This window comes from Schistocerca piceifrons, chromosome 7 (genome assembly GCF_021461385.2).
Source record: "Schistocerca piceifrons isolate TAMUIC-IGC-003096 chromosome 7, iqSchPice1.1, whole genome shotgun sequence".
Lineage (NCBI taxonomy): Eukaryota > Metazoa > Arthropoda > Insecta > Orthoptera > Acrididae > Schistocerca > Schistocerca piceifrons.
In genome coordinates, this window is record NC_060144.1 from 121332544 (window position 1) to 121356406 (window position 23863).

Genomic DNA, 23863 nt, shown 5'->3' on the forward strand with positions numbered 1-23863 from the left:
GGGATGTTTCCAGAGTAGAATATCTACTCTGTAGAGTAAAAGGCTTGGGTAGCTTAATCGTTAGAGCACTTGCCTACCAGAAGCAGAGGTCCCAATTTTGAATCTAGATCGGGCACGCAGTTTTAGTTTGCTAGAAAGTTTCATATCAGAGCACACTCCGCTGCAGACTGAAAATTTCATTCCGAGTACATGCGTAGTTTTCTTAACGTTTTGATGACTGCCAACTTTAGATCTGTTTTGGAGAGAGCCACTGACTACGTGCAAATGGAACTGATTTATCAATAAAGTAATTCCTTTATATGTAAATTGAAGGTGGAGGTGGCGGTGAGATAGCAATGACACGCGAGCTAGAGCGCTGCCTGAGTTCCGAAGTCTTTGCCGTCCCTGGTCTGTAAGATCTTGAACCAGAACTCAGCACAGTAGTCTCAAATGATGTTCTGTTTTTGTGAACTAACATGGAGGCCGTCGAACTCGTGTCAGAGATATTTTCACAGCTTTGAGACGTGAAATTTACTTGTCAACGCGGTAGAAACCCAAGACAGAATAGTTGAAGCCGCTGGTCACGTAAATGGGGACGCACCGTGCCAACTGTCCCCTGCCGCGTAAGCAGTTACATAAGACCACACACCCGAAATACATTACAGAAGCAAAGAAACTGGTACACCTCCCTAATATCATGTAGGCGGCTAATGTCTGAAGTAGTGCTAGAGGGAACCGACACCATGAATCCTGCAGGGCTATCCTCAAATTCCTAAGACTACGAGGGGATGGAGATCTCTGCTGAACAGCACGTGGCAAGGCATCCCAGATATGCTCAATAATGTTCATCTCATGGGAGTTTGGAGGTCAGCGGAAGTGTTTAAACTCAGAAGAGTGTTACTGGAGCCACTCTGTATGAATTCTAGACATGTGATGTTGCCACACTGTCCTACTGGAATTGCCCAAGACCGTCGGAATGCACAATGGATATGAATGGTTGCAGGTGATCAGACAGCATGCTTCCTTACGTGTCACCTGTTAGTCATATCTAGACGTATCAGAGGTCCCATATCATTCTAACTGCACACGACCTACAACATTACAGAGCCTCCACCAGCTTGATCAACTGCTAACATGCTGGGTCCATGGATTCATTAGGTTGTCTCTATACCCATACTCGTCCATCCACTCGATACAGTTTGAAACACGAGAAACGAAATTTATCCGACCAGGCAACCTATTTCCAGTCATCAACAGTCCAAACTTTTTTTTCTGCCTTCTATAGTCTGAGCTAGCTAGCACTAGGGGCGACCCAGCGACCCAGTACAACCAACGGCTGTCAGCTGTAGACGTTGCGGTTCATCAACGCCTTCCTCATATGTTGAAACTCCAGCTCCACAGGTGCGCCACTTGCCATCCCCGTTCTTCGTACACTGGAGATCCAATTAACTGTGAGAACGTACTTATCTGTCATCCACAGATATGGTAATTTTAGTGCAGTTCACTCAATACAATTTATTTCGAAAGCAATACAATTGAAAGGTAGTGTCCAGAGCCTGAAATCTGCCCATAAAGAAAAGTTTGCATGTGCAGAAATGTTTACACGTTTGCCTTTTCTTTTCTGCATACCATAAGACAGAAAGAAAATCAAAGACATTTCTCATTATGGAAAAAAAAATCTTAATGCCTGTTGACCAGACCCATGGGGCACATACGGCCCGACAGTGCAGCCTGCCCCTTACTGTTCATTCTTGCTATTTTATTGTATCATGGCACTGTTCTTTTGAACTTGTGGCCCTTACATAGTCACATTAAAGGGTTTACAGCCTGCGGTATGTTATCATTGGCATTCCTTGGGTGATCTCTTGTCATTATGGAAGCAACCAATCGATCACCTCAAGTATGCTTCTGTCCTTGGAGAACAAATCCACGCCGCGCGGAATTAGCCGAGTGGTCTAGGGCGCTGCAGTCATGGGCTGTGCGGCTGGTCCCGGCGGAGGTTCGAGTCCTTCCTCGGGCATGGGTATGTGTGTTTGTCCTTAGGATAATTTAGGTTAATTAGTGTGTAAGCTTAGAGACTGATGACCTTAGCAGTTAAGACCCATAAGATTTCACACACATTTGAATTTGAACAAATCCGCCCCTGTATACAATTCCATCTTCCGGCAGGACAATGCAACATGACACACAGCTCGCAATATATTTGCATGATATGAAAAGCAACAGGAAGAGTTTATATTATTTCCCTGGCCTCCAAACTGCTCGGATTTAAACCCAATCAAGAATATGTGGGATCAAATCCACCGAGAGCAGCTGCCCATGGCACTGCAGATGGTATGACTCCATATCCCGGTCGGTACCTTTAAGAACCTCTTTCACAATCTGCATGTGTTGCACCCAAATGGTGCTTCAAGAGGATGGGCCACTATTCTCCATATTCAAGGGTACAATTTAGTGTTGATTTTTTATACAAGATATCGTGTTTGAGATACCCATAGGAAGAAAGTATTAGCATGAGCAGGCATTGATGGAAGTGTGTACATTATTGATGCATGTGGGGTCTTTATGGTGGCTGTTCCTTGAATACTATTTTTCTGGACCTGAGAACAAGCAGGGCATTTGGTCATCTCAAAGCAAATCTTGCAGTCGATGTTGGGAGTTATAAGGGAAAGGCACACCTCATTACACTTACTGGGGACAGATTTCTGGAATGAAGAAATCTTCCCGCAGTGTGCAGACAATGCATTTGGTCGATGACACGAAAAATGACCTACCTTGCCCTAACTGTGACGCACCTCTTGCTACAGAAGAGGCCAGGGGCGTGGCAGATATCTACGTCATCCATAAAATGCAATAAGACAGCTTCATAAATACCCTTTGTGAAGAGGGATGGGGGGGCCATTAAATCTGTGAGTTTCCATGTTCACTGTGTGCAGGATGCTACAAATGGAGCCGTCAGATGGTGTGATCCCTTGGCCTGCAAAGTTTTTCGAGAAGCCTCACACCTTTAAAACAATTTTAGAGGGAACGCGACATTTATGGTGGCTGTGAAATTACTATGATGGAACACAAAAGCACTTCTCTTGGTTCAGCTAGCATCCCTGGTCGGACATGTGATAACATTCCGGCTGTCCAGACAATGATCTCCATTATATATGTGTTGTTCACTTTAGAGCAATACAGAAATTCCTGAAGTGGTCTTGAGAAGAAAAAACGAGTGAGGAGCACAATGTCTCCCCATCTCTGCATGGGAATTTGCAAGTCAGGGATTGGCTACTTCTCCTGAAAAGAGAAGCATATTGTTAACTTTGATTGGGATTGGCCAATGTGTGGAACAGATGAGTTAGAGGGGAGACATGGGGGCTTGTGTAGTCTTGTGATTGGCACAAAACCTATGTGGGGGTAGTTGTGGGAGTGCTTTTGCGGAGTTACCAGGTTTGATGGAAAGTGAGGAGAGAATGTACTTTTCCTTCTGATTCAGACCCCTGTCTGGAGTGGGGCTACGATTCAGACTGACTGGATTGGGTCTCCCAAATCAGACTCCAGTCTGGAGTTGGTCTTCTGATTCAGACTCTGGCCTGAACACTGGTCTTGACTTTTCTTATGAGCGGGGTGGACTTGGGACATTTCTCCTGAGTTTGAGTCAGCTGTAGCACTGTCCTTGACTGGGGAGCCTGTGGTGAGGGCTTAGCTGTACTGACAGTTTGGACAACTCGCTGTGTCGCGGTCTGCCGCTCTGACGTTGGATATCCTTGTGTGGACTGCTGTAAAGTGAGTCAAATTGGTCCACGGTATGACCAGTGATTGGAAGTGTCACATGTTGGAATCTGCCGAGGTTTTAGGGCTCCGTTAGAGAATAATGGCGATCTGTCTAACAGATCAGTAACCGCTATCTCGCACATTTCACGCCCGCAATAGGGATTAAAGTCGCCGCTCATCGCTGATCTGAAGACGCTTGAATCATGAAAGTCATCTGAAACAGTGTCGACATCAAGAAAAGGGGTACTGTATTGCTGCTCCGGCTTGTTAGGGCAAACAAGACCACCATTTCGCCACTTGTTCTCAGATACACCAACGTAGTATAACTTCTACGTAGAGTAAATCCATCAAGGTTTATTCAGTGTTAGATAATGTGAGACTGCGTCATCCATATATAAAGTCAGAGCAAATAGTTCAAGAAGACCAGCCTTAGTCTTTGCCAACCAGCCGCAACACAGGGTTATCATTTGTTTGTTGCATATTTCTGCTACCATCAGTTCATGTTTGTTTTTGTCATCACGCTTACCATTTATTTTTATCCAATTTCAATCAATAAACTTGTGCCATGACTTTTGTGAAAGATAGGGCCACCACTTCATTATACCTATTTCAGCACTCAGGTTCATTTAGATTTTGATAAGCGTGATAACCTCTACTGCAGGGTACCAACAACGAACACGATTAAAGGGCAAAATCAATTTAGGAGACGTAAGTTATAGCTAATCATTGGGAATGTATACTGGTTAAGGCGATAACTGTCAGGACGGTAATACAGATACGCCTGTCGCCTTCCAAAACATACCGCAAGTCCAGTGTGATTTTGCAAAGCTTATCTAGACTTTTGACCGTTGATCACAATAATATGACTGGACAGCGTATTTGGAAGATAGAGACTGCTGGCTGCACCCTTGTGTTGCCATATGTGCCGTGTTGGAAATGAAGTTAAGCAGCCGTTCGCTAGAAAATTATAGTAGATCTCTGTACATTAAAATGACGTTATTCCTTTATTAGTTCACATTCGCAGACATTGTTTGGGCAGTTGAAGACGCACGAATAAAACAATGCTCTCAGCTCTGTCTGTCACTAGACAAATCTGAAGCGCTTACAACAAATATTATGTAGCAAAAATGTCGGCACTGAATGAGAAAAACTGGGCCGTAATGAGGACATAGCCGAAAAAAATCATTTGAGAAAACCATACATGGCCAAAAACTGGTAAATATTTAATTCGTTGCTGAAACAAAATACAAGCAGACAATGATTTATGTTTTCAAAATGCAGTCCATAAAAAATTTTCATTGAAACAGCCAGTTTTCGTGATGATCATGATACTCCTGAAAGAATTACTTAAGATGGAGATGTGTTTCTATCAATCTACCAGCGACTAGATCACAAATTTTCCAGTACATGTAAGCATTTCATCACATTTTGCTCGCTGAAAATAGTGGTTTAATAGGATCCCAGACTTATCAGAGAAACACACAAGCACTGCCAAGTTCCTGTAAAATGACACATTTCACTAAATAAAACGTGTTGTCAATGCCAGCTACTACATAACAGAGAATATCGTATTAATTACTTTTTATGACGACCAATCATGTTCTCAGGAAGCAGTTGTGAGTCGACACATGTACACTACTGGCCATTAAAACTGCTACACCAAGAAGAAACGCAGATGATAAACTGGTATTCATTGGACAAGAATATTATACTAGAACTAACAGGTGATTACATTTTCACGCAATTTGGGTGTATAGAACCTGAGAAATCAGCACTCAGAACAACCACCTCTGGCCGTAATAATGGCCTTGATACGCCTGGGCATTGAGTCAAACAGAGCTTGGATGGCGTGTACAGGTACAGCTGCCCATGCAGCTTCAACACGATACCACAGTTCATTTAGAGTAGTGACTGGCGTATTGTGATAAGCCAGTTGCTCGGCCACCATTGACCAGACGTTTTCAGTTGGTGAGAGATCTGGGGAATGTGCTGGCCAGGGAAGCAGTCGAACATTTTCAGTATCCAGAAAGGCCCGCGCATCATCTGCAATCTGCGGTCGTGCATTATCCTGCAGAAATGTAGGGTTTCGCAGGGATCGAATGAAGGGTAGAGAGCCGGCCAGAGTGGCCGAGCGGTTCTAGGCGCTACAGTCTGGAACCGCGTGACCGCTACGGTCGCAGGTTCGAATCCTGCCTAGGGCATGGGTGTGTGTGGTGTCCTTAGGTTAGTTAAGTTTAAGTAGTTCTAAGTTCTAGGGGACTGATGACCTCAGAAGTTAAGTCCCATAGTGCTCAGAGCCATTTGAAGGGTAGAGCCACGGGTCGTAACACATCTGAAATGTAACGTCCACTGTTCAAAGTGCCGTCAATGCGAACAAGAGATGCCCGAGACGTATAACCAATGGCACCCCATACCATCACACCGGATGATACGTCAGTATGGCTTTGACGAATACACCCTTCCAATGTGCGTTCACCGCGATGTCACCAAACACGGGTGCGACCGTCATAATGCTGTAAACAGGACCTGGATTCATCCGAAAACATTACGTTTCACCATTCGTGCAGCCAGGTTCGTCGTTGAGTACACCATCGCAGGTGCTCCTGTCTGTGATGCAGCGTCAAGGGTAACCACAGCCATGGTCTCCGAGCTGATAGTCCATGCTGCTGCAAACGTCGTCGAACTGTTCATGCAGATGGTTGTTGTCTTGCAAACGTCCCCACCTGTTGACTCAGGGATCGAGACGTGGCTGCACGATCCGTTGCAGCCCTGCGGATAAGATGCCTGTCCTCTCGACTGCTAGTGATATGAGGCCGTTGGGATCCAGCACGGCGTTCCGTATTACCCTCCTGAACCCACCGATTCCATATTCTGCTAAGAGCCATTGGATGTCGACCAATGCGAGCAGCAATGTCGCGATACGGTAAACCGCAATCGCGATAGTCTAGAATCCGACCTTTATCAAAGTCGGAAACGTGATGGTACGCATTTCTCCTCCTCACAGGAGGCATCACAACAACATTTCACGAGGCAACGCCGGTCAACTGCTCTTTGTGTATGAGAGATCGGCTAGAAACTTTCCTCATGTCAGCACGTTGTAGGTGTCGCCACCGGCACCAGCCTTGTGTGGATGCTCTGAAAATCTAATCATTTGCATATCACAGCATCTTCTTCCTGTCGATTAAATTCCGCGTCTCTAGCACGTCATCTTCCTAGTGTAGCAATTTTAATGGCCAGTAGTGTAAATGTGAAACGACGCTTTCACAGCCTATTGGTGGGGCCATAGTTCAAGACAGGCACGACTGGACAGAGGCTGTGGCAGTACACGTGCCCAGGGTGTCGAAGTGTTCCTCAGAGATACGATTGTACGACGGCTCACCTCTAAGTAGGCACTGCAAGCGGACAACATGACGCGATGCGCCTTGAAACGGCGGCCAGAACACCACAACGTCACGTCGACAAAAGCTTCTCCAGACAAGTAGCGGAACAGGTGGGACAGCAGCGCTGTCTCGTGTTTGTCCCACTGTACGGACATCATATTGCCAGAGGACACCTGGAACAAGTACAGTCGGTGACAGAATTTGCAAGACCACTCCCCTTTACCTTACGCTTAACTGTATAGCTTTATTGTCTGTTACACAATATCACAGGCATGCATACTAGCTCACTACATAACAAAAGGATTGAGTTTGTTCTAATATAAAACGTGGAAGCAAAATAGTCATTTAAAATCATCACAGCCAATGAGAAGAGCGTTATTCGTGATGAGTGCTGTTTGTATGACTTGATGAACAACTCGTAAACGGATTCAGTAGCTGATATGCATTTCACATTTCCCACAGAATTTCAAGCTTTTCTACATAATTGTCAACGTATATCAGTGAATAGAGAAAACAATAGGACTTCGCAAATGTTAGAACTCGATGAGCCACTGAAATGAATCGGTGCTTAGCTTATCTGAATCTCTGTGAATTACATCTTGGACATCAAATAATTGACATAAACCATTACTTGAAGTCTCAATCACCTTGATGATTCCATATCACTGAGACAGGCGTCTACAGGTCGTGATGCTACTGACAATGATAACTTGAACGAAGTATGAGACGAAGCCTTTGGGCATATATCTTTATCGGTATTAATAGGTAGTCCTCTTAGGTGTAGTAGTGTTCCAATCAACGAATGATAATCACAGGACAAATTCGTGTATTCGCAAATTTTTGTACAGTTGTAGCGGTGAGGGGTAACGAATAATATACTAAAGACCTGTGGTGGTCGGCTGCCGTTGGCCGTTTGAAGGAAAACTTTTTAAGCTCTTCTTGACTGTTTCGAAAAGTTATAGCGAAAATTTTTCCCAGTACAAAATGAAATTAAATTTTACACAAAAATGTGTTATTAAATTTTTCTCTGGGACGACGCAGAGGTTGGAAAAATTGCAGATTATTAAAAATGGTGTTTCAATCGTATAAAATTAATGTATGTTGTTAAATGACGTGGGTTAAGAACAAATATTGTATGTTTGTACCACGCGTGAGTGCGGCAGAAACATAATAAAAAATACACTGTGCTCTGAGGGTCTTACAGGTTGGCAAAACGGCGGGAGCATGAGGAGGGGGGGGGGGGGGGGGTTGAGATTAGAAGCGTCAGGAAAGATAGATCCCAAGATTGTGGTCATGCACTTCACTTCTTATAGGTCTGCAAAATGAAAAGCTAGCAACAAATTCTCCAGTCTTCTAACGCATAACTTTAACAAAAAGCCACTAAAGGTGTAAGTAGCCTGTTTCGGTTTTTATATTGGTAACGCCACGTAGCAATCTGTATGAAAATCACTGGCTGTGGTGTGTGTAGTCTGTGGCTGGTTTGAATTGTTGGAATTTGCTATTGTAGTGTTGGGCAGTTGGCTGCTAACAGCGCGTAGCGTTGCGTACTTCGAGGTGAGTCGCCAGCATTGGTGGATGTGGGGAGAGAGATGGCGGAGTTTTGAGAGCGGATCATCTGGACGTGTGTCCATCAGAGAGAGTAAATTTGTAAGACTGAATGTCATGAACTGACATATATATATATATATATATATATATATATATATATATATATATATATATATATATAATGACTTTTACACACTATTAAGGTAAATACATTGTTTGTTCTCTATCAATATCTTTCATTTGCTAACTAAGCCTATCAGTAGTTAGTGGCTTCAGTAGTTAGAATCTTTTATTTAGGTGGCAGTATTGGCGCTCGCTGTATTGCAGCAGTTCGAGTAACGAAGACTTTTGTGAGGTAAGTGATTCATGAAAGGTATAGGTTATTGTTAGTCACGGCCACTCTTTTGTAGGGATTTTTGAAAGTCAGATTGCGTTGCACTAAAAATATTGTGTGTCAGTTTAGTGATGATCAGAATAGGTAAAGAGCGAAATGCCTGAGTACGTTCAGTTCTGCTCAGCTATTTGAAAATCAAATAACGTAAGAGGTTTATCAGTGCAGTCATTCATAAATTTTTCTAAGGGGACGTTTCATATGTCGGCCCTTAGCCGAGGATACCTCACTGGAATCTTCTGATTTTTGTTTTTTTTTTTTGTAGTTCACGTAATTATCGTAGCTATTGTTTATTGCTAGAGAGTAATTGTAGAGAGAATTTCTTTTGCAATCTTGCGTCAGTTCTCAGCGGGACTCATCAGCAGAAGCAGCATTTCCTGAAGATGGCGAACAGTTGGATCGCCGAAATATCGAGTCAAGTTGATTTTAGGATCCGGCAGCAAACCCGAAAAGACATTCAAGACTTATTACGCCGGGAAAGCCTACGTAGTTACTTCAGTGCTATGTTAATGAGTTTTTTAATTTTGCTCTTCAAATTGTGCTTTTCTTGTTATCGCGTGAAATATGTGATAATTATGGCGTGTGAAAAACGTAACACTAGGCTCCAAAGTAAATTGAGAAATGATAGCGACGACGAGCGTAGTTTATCAGCACCACCGTGTAATGAATTAACAGACATTCAAAGTAGTAATTTGGTAATTCTGCATAGGGAAATGGAGCGGGCGGCAAATAATGGTGTAGACAGTGAAACAATTAGTGAACAGGGAAGCATTATCGATCGATCTGTCGGCAACAGCTCGCCTCAGGAAACCGAAATGACAGGACACAATCTTGCAAATGCCATAGATTCAGGTTTTGCGTCCTCACCATTTTCTCAAATAAGTCAAGACATATTTTCTCCTTTTCAAAATGCAAATATTGCCGGTTAAAATGCACTGTCGAATAGCACTGAGGAACATGTTTCAGACACCAGTGCATTGTTATTACGATTAATGCAACAAATGGGACAAAAGCTTCAAAAGGTAGACACAATGGAACAAAATCAGAGACAAACAGCAAAAGTTAGACACAATGGAACAAAATCTTCAAAAGTTAGACAGGATGGAACAAACACTTAAACAAACACGTGAAGATTTAACTGCTGAGTTACTTAAAATCGAATCGAAATGTCAAAAAGCCTGTAATGACGTAAAAATACAAAGTTGGGAGCATTTGCAACCTATTTTTTCACGTCATGAAAATGCATTACAGAATCACGAAGCAACCATAAAAGAACTGCAAACTACTGTTCATGAAAATCACAAGACCTTGCAGGCTAAAATTGACTCAGTTGCATCAACCGATTCGGTTACGCAACTTGCACAAAATCAGGAAAACTTAAAGCACACAGTAGATACGATTTCAACACGAGTGGACACTCTGAAACTTGGTTCATAAAAACACACTGCGGAAATCAGTTCACTATCGGAGAAAGTAGCCGAACTTTCGGATCAGTTCACTAACTTATCTACAAAGGTAGATGATGATCTGAATAACACAAGACCCGTAGCCTTCACTGACACCGAAGAGTATCAACAAATTAGAAAATTCGAACAAAGACAGAATCAAATCAATGCACAGCACAAAAGAAAAATCCGAGAAGTACAAGATCAGTTGACACAGGTAATACAACAATTACATATTTCAGAGGACACTTGCGCTCCAATAAGGGAAGAGGACCGTAGAAATACGGAACAGCCACAAAATAATAACACAGGGCACTTCGGAAATTATGAAAGAAATTGGCAAGGTACACCGAATTTGGAGATGGAACCACCGAAACGAAATAGCAATGACCGATATGCGACTCGCCGACATGATGATTTTGACTATAAGCTGTTCATTACTACACGTATATTCAAAACATTTAAGAATTCTGGGAATGACATTCACCCACAAGCATGGCTTCATCAATTCTCTCATTGTTTTCCACCCAACTGGTCACTGGAGATCAGGTTAGAAGTTATGTGTGGCTACTTAGTGAATGAACCAGCTGTAAGAATGCGATCGGTCATTCACAATTGTCACAGTGAAGGAGAATTTACTCATGCCTTCCTCTCAGCATATTGGTCTCAAGCTACACAAGACCGAGTAAAACTTGGTATCATAATGATGAAACATTTCGAACAATCTGAATTTTCCAGTCTTGTGAAATATTTTGAAGACATGTTGCACAAGAATCAGTACCTGTCAAACCCATACAGCCCCTCAGAACTCATCCGCATTTGCTTAATCAAATTGCCTGAACATTTACGACATATTATTTTAGCAGGACGTTGCAAAGACGACATTGAAGCTTTTCAGATACTGTTACAAGAATTGGAAATTGACACTGACAATCGCGGAACGCGAAAACAGGAGCACAACAATTACAGGTCACATTCGTCACAATTCTGCGATGACAGAAATAATAACTGGACACGACAAGGCTATTCTTACAACGTAAATCGTGACCAAAACAGACACCACCCGTATGACAACAGTTGGCAGAGTAGTAATAATTACAAGGAAAGATCACCTAATGACTATCACAGAGACAATAAGAGAAACAGACAATATGGGAACCAAAATAATTATTATCAAGGGAGACAGAATAACTTCAGATGCAACGGTCCACCGCACAGTTACGATTCCGGGAGAAATTCTCCACCACATGCCCGACAACAAAGAAACTATGCAAACTACCGATAAAACGACAGACCTGAGTTTCATCAGAACTGGCGGGATTCAAACAGGGCAGGGACCTCTCGGAAAGGTGAATTTGCAGAAGCTAGAGACAATAGGCAATGACTCACACCGCTGGCGGCCACAAAACGTACTTATGAAGCTGACGACGTAGCTGCCGTGGCTATTAATTACGTAAAAATGGAAGACATTAGGGACATCTTACTCCAGGAACACGACATAAAACATAACAACATTGCATATCCTGTAATTCACTTACAGCAAATGACATAAAATTTATGGCAGTACTTGACTCTGGCAGTCCCATTTCAGTAATTAGTGAAATAGCCTTTAGCAAATGCAACAAATCGAACGATTTCCCCACACTTCCGTTACGTAAGATTAAATTACAAGGTGCAGTCGCTGGAAAAAGTGTAGATGTACGCCAACAAACAAACTTAGAATTTTTTTGTCAAAGCCACAGCTTCTCTATGAACTTTCTTATTGTTCCATATTGTCGACGGAAATTATATTGGGAGTAGACTTTTTGAATGAATACAAAGCAATCTTAAACTTTCACAATGCTGAAATAAGTTTAGAGAAAGAACGTAAGTCAATAGCTTTGAAATTTGAAGACTGGCTCTCAAACCATGACGAGGAAATTAATTGGCTTTATCTCCTGTTAGACAACAGTTCGGAATTTTCGATGGAACTTGACACTAACAATCACTCTGCAAGTACTGACAGGGATGATATCGGCGGCGTATTTGATACAAATGAGTTAATTCAGAATAAAATTCAAACAATTGAGAATTGTAATGACACTGTCAGGCTGTACGTTTTTGAGATTTTACAAGCACATTACACAGTTTTTACTCACAAAACAGGAACAATCAAGGGATTTCAATACCAATTTCGTGTTCGTGAGCACACTGAATTTTATATCAGACCATACGTAATTCCAGCACATTATAGGGACCGTGTTCGAACAGAAATACAATCTATGCTTGACGAGGGCATTATTGAGCCTACAGTAAGCTCATACAACAATCCGTTATATGTTGTTGTTGAGAAGAAAAATGAATCGATCAGGCTTGTCTTAGATTCGAGACAAATCAAAACTATCATCATTCCTGAAACAGACAGGCCGCAAACGATGGAAGAACTTCTACAAAATTTTAATGGTGTAAAAGTGTTGTCTTCTATTGATCTCAGATCCAGCTTTTATCAGATCGAACTTCATCCAGAATGTAGAAAATACACAGATTTTCTTTGTTTCGGCGTTTGTTATCAATTTCAGAAACTTCCTTTTGGTTTGAACAATTCTTCGGTAGCATTTACTCGCAGGCTAAATTCCATATTAACTGAGTTCTTAAAACGTCACATCACCTTATATGTGGACGATATTCTAATAGCAGAAGCTTCATGGGAACAACATAATCGCATCCTCAACAGTTTGTTACGTATTTTTGCAGAATCTGGAATTACAGTTAACTTGGAAAAGTCGGAATTCGGTAGGACAAAGGTGAAGTTTTTGGGACATATTATTTCTTCTGAAGGTATTCAGCTGGACCCCGAAAAGTTAGAAGCAATCAGAGCCGTTCCAGTTCCATCCACACAAAAAAAAACAAGTCTGCAGGTTTCCATGTCTCGTAAATTTTTACCGTCGTTTTCTGAATATGCAAATTCTAGTTACACCAAACCTTTGTTCTCTCACTGGAAAAAATACTATTTGGAACTGGGACGAACAGGTACAGCTGGAACTCAGTTCTTTGATAGAAGCGCTACTTAACGCGCCAATAATAGCTCATCCAGATCTGTCACAAGAATTCTGCCTTAGCACGGATTCTTCTAAAGTTGGTCTTAGTACCCATTTATTTCAAGAAGCCATAGAAAATGACACTACTGTTCAGAAAACCATTGCTTTTGCTAGCCGAGTGCTAACAAAAACTGAAAAAAATTACTCCGTTAGTGAATTAGAAGCTTTTGCTATCGTTTGGGCATTTAACAAATTCCGTTTCTTTCTTTCTGGTAAACACGTAAAAGTATACAGTGATCATCGTGCATTACAATGTCTTCAAAATTAAATCATCACGAGTTAAAACGTTGGGCATTGTTTCTGCAAGAATTCCACTTCACAATAGTCTACATTTCCGGCAATGAGAACATTGTTGCGGACGCACTGTCACGCGCACCGGCTGGGCTTGAGAAAAGTAACACAGAAGGCAACCTCGAGAAAAATTTCAATATTCTTTACATTCAGAAAGTCGTCTTTGAAAACTTCATCACGTCTTTAAAGGACATTGTTCATGAACAAGATAAAGATCCGATTTGGAAAGACATCAAAAGTAAATGGCATGAAAAGACACACACACACACACACACACACACACACACACACACACACAGATTCGGCATTATTATCTGGTTAGAAACAACACACTCTTCAAACTTTGCACAGTTGATGACAATCTATGGTTACTTTGCATTCCTGACGATTTTGTTAATAAGCTCACTTGGTACATTCATTTCAGCTACGCACATTTTGGTCCACGAAAATGTTATCATATTCTTCGGAAGGCTTGTTATTTTAACAATATGGAAAAGAGAATTTGAAGAGTCTTGTCTATTTGTAAACTTTGTCAAAAGTCTAAACCATCTACTATCTCACATCATGCTCCGTTGTTTCCTATCATTATTTCTAAATTAAAAGAATTTGTTGCTGTTGATCTCTTGGGACCCCTTGTCAGAACATCGAATGGATTTTCGTACGTTGTAGTCGCTGTTGAACTTACTTCAAAATTAGTTTCTTTCACACCGTTACATAAAGCCACCGGACGGTCTGTATCCAACGCCTTTGTTAAAAATTTCTTACGTGAAGTTGGCCACGTTGCTAAAGTCATTTCAGATAACGGACCGCAATTCAGGTCTGCTGTTTGGTCACGCATGCTTCGGAAACATGAAATCAAACCAGCTTTTATTACATTGTACTCACCACATTGTAACCCGTCTGAACGGATTATGAAAGAAATCAATAAGCTTTGCAGACTTTACTGTCACAGAAAGCATCAGCATTGGGACAGATATTTACACTTATTTCAAAACGTGCTGAATGAAATGCTTCATGACTCCACTGCTTTACCACCTATTCTTGTACTGAAGAATGAAGAACCACCGAACAGAATCAGAGAGATTCTGGTTCGCAGGAGAGCTTCTGTAAAGTTTGGAAGATAGGAGACGAGGTACTGACAGAAGTAAAGCTGTGTGTACCGATCGTGAGTCGTGCTTCGGTAGCTCAGTTGGTAGAGCACTTACCCGCGAAAGGCAAAGTTCCCGAGTTCGAGTCTCGGTCGGGTACACAGTTTTAATCTGCCAGGAAGATTCATATCAGCGCACAATCTGCTGCAGAGTGAAAATCTCAAATTATATATTCGTCAGAAAGTTATCATTAAAGCTCATTCATTGTCACATAAGAAGAAACACTTGAGTCACAAATTCTTTCTGATTTATACCTTACAGAATCCGACGTATACCACATGATAATTGCATTGAAGTTGAAAGTCTGCGTTCTAGGAATGGTAAAGGATTGCACCACATTTCACACGTAAAACAGTTTATTGAAAGATTGTCTGCATTTTAACTTAGTCTTTGCCATAAAATTTTTCACTTCATGCTACTAGTAAGCTTTGTCACACTTAGGAACTGTTAACATGCAACTTTGTTTTAAAGTTAACTATCCAGTGAAGAACGTAGGGAACTTATTTAGACCAGTAATTACAAATGCATTGTTATAGTGAACAGAGGACACAGTGTTATTGTGTGTGTACATTCTTGCTTCTTAGTTGCACTATTACGTAACGACTATAAGGCTTATATACTTAGAACATATACTGCTAATGAGATTTTAATGCAAAATTTTGGTTTACTTGAAAAGACATTCTTTATTTGAAGTACATTCTGTGACATTAAAGGTGACTTAGTATTTGGTTTCTTTGACAGCTACACTATTATATCACTACGCTACTAATGTATGACACAATTTATATTATTGCTTTTGTGCTGTATCTGTTTTATATCTGCACAGTTTTTCTGAATTCTTATGGAAAGTAAAACATGTTTTAGTAGTAACTTTTGTGGTATAGCTACAATGACACAGCCTTTTTCGTAACACAACAATACGTTACAGTATAGTACTTTCTTGATCACGGTGATGTACGTAATAACTACGACATCTATACGCATAGCATTTCACTTTGTTTATTACGAGGTAAGTACATTGATTTTTACAGAACTTCGCATACGGACGACAATAATTATGACACTTAGCACATTTTTTAGCTTTATTAATGACAGAGATTATCTTACAACAAGACGCACAGTTTAGCGCTACAGTACATGTATTGGAGTGATTAATTTTGTAGTTAAAACATTTATTTTTAAAGATTTTTGAAATACAAAGATACAAAGGTCTTCCATGATACTCTTCATTCCATTGCTGTAATCGGTAACACCTGAGGGTATAATTACATTAATCCTCAGGGTGTACACGCCTACTTTGTGTGCTAAGCGTGTAGCGAGCGCTAGGAGCCCTAGCTAATATGGCATTTGCTTATACAACTTTACACATCGGTACCATATTTCTCCAACACAGAATTACACAGCTATCTGATTATGTAACAGAGACACAAACATATTTTTTTTACTACGTCAGTGACAGATGTTTGCGTAATCACACAGTTGGATAACTTCACACTTATGAAATAGTATTTTGTCTGTACTTTGCGAACTGTTCATATCTTTTCTGCACCATTATGATACTATGAGGGCTTTGAATGATGTATTTGGTATGGGATCATGATTTTAAAGTACGTTTGAGGTAGATGACACTATTGAAATGAGCAGAGAATTGTTTTTAGGTTTTGAAATTAATGCAGAAAGCTACGACGTTTTTGAGATTTGGCTGAGTTTTTATGATATTATTACGACGACGATGAGTATTATGCTGTTGAGGTATGTTTATGATCAATAAGCTGATGCTATATGAGGAATTTGATTATGCTACGTATTTATTATGACGAAATATTGAAGAAGTGTCGACGAATATGTATATGTGTAATAAGGTAAGAAATTGATTTGTGGAAATGGATGTTGCAAACAAAAATTCGTACTTTAAGAGTTATGAAATGTGTGTACATGCGTGAATGTTTCACAATGCTGGCAAAGATTTTTTGGACAATTATATTTATAGGATTTTGTTTCTACACATTTGTAACACAAATTCTCGACCTGTGAAATTTTTTTTATGTGAGACTGTCACTGTAGCACAAACTGCTGTCGTAAATATTTCGGTAAGAAAGCTAAGTGACCTTGACGTAATGCATTGTGGGCGCCCACCTGCCTGGAGAAAAAGCCATGTGGACAAAAAAGAGGTCATTAACCTCACTATTGACGTTCCTTTGTAGAGAGCATCGCAAATATGACACGCTATTACTTGGAAATATATGGTTATACTGTGGAGCTCATACTTTCTGATATTTACTGAAATCCCTAATGAAACGCTGAGAAATATTTTATGTCTATACACCTGATTATGTCTACTGTCTTTCTAGTTGAGAGATTTTTTACTTCCTTACGAAATGCCATATGGCTAGTGAATGATGTTTCATGCCTTGCTTTATGTATATATTTGCCTATTTTGTTTAATATCTAGTTTCTAGCTGCACTGCAGCACTGCTTAAAATAAAATTTAATATATGTACTAATTTACATATTTTATGTCTACAGATCCATTAAACAATAATTTTATGATCTACTTTCTTAAAAAAAGGGAACACAAATAGACATTTCCCTTCACAGAAATTTCATAAATAATTTTTTAACGATTTGGTAACTTGTCTGCTAGAGTAAGTTATCATGATGCATCACTCTAGTGTTAAGATGTAACATAGGTATTAGACATGGCCATCTTTACTGTAATATTTTTTCTCCTTGACCTTTGTCATGTTTAGATGTAAGTTATAACATTTGCTGCTGCTGTTTGCCAGGCATAGTGCTACTGAATTTCATTTTGTATTACTCTTTTAAGGCAGTTTTACTACAGATTAATTTTTCTTGTTGCTGCACATTGGCTCATATTAGTTGTAATGTTGCATTTGCTTTGCTAATTTAGATACACTGCTGCTTGCTTTGCCAATTTCCATTTTTTTGTCAATGCTGTTTGTGTTAATTTGTTATGTGCTGCTGCATTGCCTATCCCTTGTATATATATCTGAGCTCAGTAGATTTAAGTTAGCTTAAGAGGGGGTAGACTATATAAGAAAGGAACAGGGAAAGAATGCATTGGGAAGTTATATGAAAAAGATTTGGGCAAAAGTGAGTATTGTACAATGAGAAAATTTTTTTTTGCAAGAGGATATGAATAAAACAGTAGGGTTTAGGGACAGCAGGGATAAGAGGATTTTTTTTTTTTTTTTTTTTGCGTCAAAGATCTATGGAATGAAGTTTTGGGTTGGACTGCAGTACCAAATGTTACACTGAAAACGAACCCTGTTCTTTCCTTTTGTGTAATTCCGCTATGTTTTTGTGTACCCTTGTGTATTTGTGTTTTTCCTGTCTTGACGTGTTTACCTAATAAGATTTATGTTGTAGAATTTTTTAATACTATGTTTTTTTTTTGTAAAGATGTTTAGACATTATTTATTCTGTTCTGTTTTAATGCTTATGTGTGAAATCAATGTTTCGAAAACTATTCTCATTATTTTATATATTACTTGTGTCATGATTCCTGTAACACTGATGTATATGTCTATTTCTATTCTTTTGTAAAGCCTGTATTACTCCAAATGTTATCTGTATTATTATGTTTTTAATGGTGTTTTCTGTACCTTTGTAATTGTATTCTCATTTTATAAAATTGTAATTGACACTTAGGTTAGGTTAGGTTAGGTTAGGTTAGGTTAGGTTAGGTTAGGTTAGGTTACACAGTTCCGTAGATTATAGTATACGCGCAATATGTGAGAAGTTGGGACTGTTAGTGTTTGCACGTGTGTTAATAATTCAGCAAGGAACTGGTTAACAGCATTGCTGGTTCTAAGGACAATTCCAGAAATTTTGTGAGTGCACAAATGGTGGTTTATGCACTTGCTACATTCTCTGCAAGACTCTTCGATGGTGATTGTGCACCTGCACAGTCGCCACAGATGGCTGCTGGCCGTCTCTACAAGGACTACAGTGGGTCTGCATCTTTGATGGCCCACAAACACCATTATTTCTACAAGGACTGCAGTGGGTCTGCACCTCTGGTGGCACACCAATACCATAATCTCTACCAGGACTACTGTGGGTCTGCTCTGTTATGACCTACCTACCAATATTCTTCAAAACTTCCACTGACTCTGTTGTGGGTTTGCTCTGTTGTGCCCATTATCTGTCTGCATGTCAAGAGTCAGCACAGTCTTTCCGTTGGAAGGACAACACTACTTCCTCCAGACTGCATGGAAATCCACTACTTCCGTGAGAATTTTCTTTTACTAATGAGACTTTGTGAAAAAAACTGTAATTACTATTGTAATAATTGATCAGGACTGCCTTCATAAGAACAGTTTTTGCTTTTGACCAACAGTGTATCAATAAGTGTGTGCATTTGATATGTTTGTTATTGTAATTATGAAAAATTTTTTCAAATCTGTATTTGCCACTGCGAAAAAAATTTGAAAAATTTTTTGTGAGGAGCATGGGGGCTATGAAAGTAGGCTGTTTATGTTTTTACATTGGTAACACCACGTAGCGCTCTGTATGAAAATCACTGGCTGTGGTGTGTGCAGTCTGTGGCTGGTTTGTATTGTTGGAATTTGCTATTGTAGTGTTGGGCAGTTGGCTGGTAACAGCGCGTAGCGTTGTGCAGTTGGAGGTGAGCCGCCAGCAGTGGTGGATGTGGGGAGAGAGATGGCGGAGTTTTGAGAGCGGATGATCTGGACGTGTGTCCATCAGAGAGAGTAAATTTGTAAGACTGGATGTCCTCAACTGATATATATATTATGACTTTTGAACACTATTAAGGTAAATGCATTGTTTGTTCTCTATCAAAATATTTCATTTGCTAACTATTTCATTTGCTATGTCTATCAGTAGTTAGTGGCTTCAGTAGTTAGAATATTTTATTTAGGTGGCAGTAGTGGCGCTCGCTGTATTGCAGTAGTTCGAGTAACGAAGATTTTTGTGAGGTAAGTGATTCATGAAAGGTATAGGTTATTGTTAGTCATGGCCATTCTTTTGTAGGGATTTTTGAAAGTCAGACTGCGTTGCACTAAAAATATTGTGTGTCAGTTTACTGTTGATCAGAATAGGTAAAGAGCGAAATGCCTGAGTACGTTCAGTTGTGCTCAGCTGTTTGAAAATCAAATAACGTAAGAGGTTTATCAGCACAGTCATTCATAAATTTTTCTAAGGGGACGTTTCAAAGGTTGTTTCACGAAGTTATACAGATTCTTTTGCAGCTTGGATTATGAAACACTTGCGGTGCAGATTCCAGACATCCCTCTGGCTGTTTATTTTCTACAAAGTACGTTGACACTACCTGGAATACGGACATGACTTACTAGTAATACTAAAGCAAGAAATGGTTGGGAAAAGTAATTCCTTCTTCCCACTGCCCTCCTCCCTCCCCAGGAATGCCACTCATTGTCAGTTTAAGAGTCCTGCCCAGTTCTCTCATGCGAGTAGGAAAAATAACAATACTGATCTCATGTTTATATAACGTAGATATTTTCAGCTTATTGAGCATTTATTTGCAGTTATTAAAAGAGCTATTATTAAAAACGCTCAACTACTGGAGCTGTTAACTGTCTACCACACTGAAGAGCCTGCCAGTGTGCAACATGCTGTCAGTATGTCTTCGACAATGTCGGTATCGTCGAATCTACTATCAACGGCTGCAACGCCTTTGGCAACTCGAGGATATCAAAAGCATCACAACAGGCTAAGATCTCCTAATATCTAAAGAGGCTAAAGTCTTAAACTGGCTCTTTCTGTAACAGCAGTTGGTAACGCAGGTGTTATAGATCTTCAGGTATTTCAGCACAAGTCAGGCATAGCGTTCTAACAAAGTAATGTTCTATACTTAAACATGATCAGTCCTATCGCCTCATACGTATTGACACCCACCTTGCAAGGTATACTCATAATGTTTTCTCCGTAAACTGCACAGATCTCACCATGAATATCGATCGCTTTTAGGCCTTTAGCACTAAGAAATCTTGTAACAGTCCGTACTTCACAGTCGGCGGGACTCACGATTATCGGAGGCTTCTTAAACACCCAGTACAGCCGGCCGGAGTGGCCGAGCGGTTCTAGGCGCTACGGTCTGGTGCCGCGCGACCGCAACGGTCGCAGGTTCGAATCCTGCCTCGGGCCTTGATGTGTGTGATGTCCTTAGGTTAGTTAGGTTTAAGTAGTTCTAAGTTCTAGGGGACTGATGACCTCAGAAGTTAGGTCCCATAGTGCTCAGAGCCATTTGAACCATTTGAACCACTCAGTACACAACGTAAACAAGGAAGAATCAGACTGTTATGGCGTCATTGTGTAGGTTAAGGTACAGGTTTCATGTAAAAATAAAATTATTGAGATATCTTAGCACGTCTTTTTTAATTTCAAAACGGTACTTAGTTAAAAAACATGACTCTTAAGAAAACTGGACAGGAATTGCTGGGGAGGTACAGCGCCAGTGTGAACTGGAAAGCGAGCAGAGCTCACGGCAGAAAAAATTATCTTTCCGTGAAGTACACTACCGTACACAATGACTAAGAATCAGTTTCTCCTGCATCAGTGTAGAATGTTAGGAAGGGAAGATTAAGTGCAGGGAGCAGTGAACGCTTCAGTAGGAGGTGTACCACCCACTATAGTTACTGACAAGAGAGCGAAATTAAATGTTAGTGCTTTGTATTTTTTCAATGAGAAGTGTGAAGTAAACAAACGTGCCGATTTTTCCAGCGCAATGGAGCCTCAGGACACGTTGGTGCGTGAACACAAGGTGCTGAAAAGCTGGCACAGATTGACGTGCTGCTTGAAAGCGGAGCAATAGAAATCACGTTTTTCAATTTTAAGGCTGTGTGTGTGTCCTGTATAGCCGGTACGCAATTTTTACCAAGCGCGAATGCTAAGGTGGATCTTCGGAATGGAATATTTAATTTAAATGTTGGAGGTAGAGAAATTATTTTGAATTTGGTGCGCATTAAGGTAAAGTCCCCAGAACATGAAATTAAAGATACTAGCAACCTAAGTGCAGTGAGTAAATTGTGATCTTTTTGAGTAAAGTAATGACGAACTTGTCTCAACTGATGTAAACTCAAATTTACCTGACACAAGTGAAATTTTCGCTAAGGCACAAGAATCACAATACCTTAGCGGAAAGTGTAAATCTGAGCTGTCTGAATTGTTATTGTCATTTATAAATGTTTTTTCCCCGTAGTCCATGAGTCATCAAAGGATATGTTTACAAGATGAATGTCGTTCTCCATGAGGCTTTTACGCGACAAATTTGTTTCATTCCGTGGGTGGAGAAAGAGGCAGTTAAACAGGAAATACGCGTAAATGCTAGCTTGGAAAATAATAGAAACTTCATTGTCACCGTACTACAGTACATTGTTAGCAGTCAGTAAGGCATGAGAAGGTCTGCGATTGGTTCTGGACGCACACAACACAAGTAAGTTTGCTACCTGTTATTACTGGACCAGAAGTGCTCGAAGGACAAGTTCAGTGATCCCATCACATAAAGTACTTGCCCATGGACGATCTGTGGTCTTCATTTTAGCAGGATGCGTTATCGTAAGACTCCCAAATGTATAAGGCATTCATTTTCTCCGTACGTTCGTACCAGATTAAAGTATTATCTTTTGGATTAAATGTTAGTTCTGTTGTATTTATTGCAGTTATTGACACTGATATGTCAGACGAAGCCACAGTATATGTTGAAGATCTATTGATTGCAACGCCTACATGGTAAGAACATATTTTATTGTTGAAAAGATTACTTATGAAATTTTCAGAATCAAGGGTTACCGCTAAGCTTGACAGATCAAAATTTGCCAAGGCAGATATAAAATTATTGAATTATTTCATATCCTCTTCCGATATTGTACTTGCTCCATAGAAAACTTGTGCGATAAAAAAGATTCGTCCTTCTACGCAAAAAAAGTGAAAGGGATTTTACGGTCTCGCATCATTTATCAAAAATTCTGTTCTGCTGAATATTCAGGAACTACTACGTTTGTTGAAGGTCGAGGCTCTCTGAGTGCGGTCGCAAAAACGTCAGGAAGGTTTTGATGACATAAAGAAAGCATTAGAATCTTCTGATATACTTCGTCATCAAAACACGAGTAAAGATTTTTGTATTCCAGCTCAGGACTCGGCTCATGTCTGTTTCAAATAATAAAGGATGAAAGGAAGACTAAAATACATTTCACTAGCTTTACGAGCAGAGTTGGCTGAGTGTGAAAGAGCTTACTCGACAACAGATTAAGAGGCACTTGCTGTCGTGTGGTCATTTTGTAAATTCAATTACTATATCTAAGGCCATCACATACAAGTTCTCTGTGACCACAAGGGTTGAGTTTTTTGCTGTTCTGTAATTTGGTTAATCAGAGATTAACCATATGGTGACTTTCCTTGAAGAAATATGATTTTCGGGTTTTTATATTAAAGACAGTGAAAGCATAACTGCTGAGGCATTTTCCAGGTTGACTCAACGGTTACCCGAATTTGCTTAACATATAGAACAAGCAAATGATTCTAAGATACACTTAATGAAAGAAAGAGCACGCAGCAAACATTATCTTGACATGTGTAAAGACATGAGCGCTTCACAAAATGCTTATCACAGATGGAAAAGGATAATATAGAAAATCGACATTAGCCCAACTACAAGACAGCGAAATTTTGCAGGCTGTACAATAATGTTTTGTTGCATAGCATTCCTGCTGAATACGAGTCAAAAATGTTCAAATGTGTGTGAAATCTTATGGGATTTAACTTCTAAGGTCATCAGTCCCTAAGCTTACACACTACTTAACTTAAATTATCCTAAGGACAAGCACACACACCCATGCCC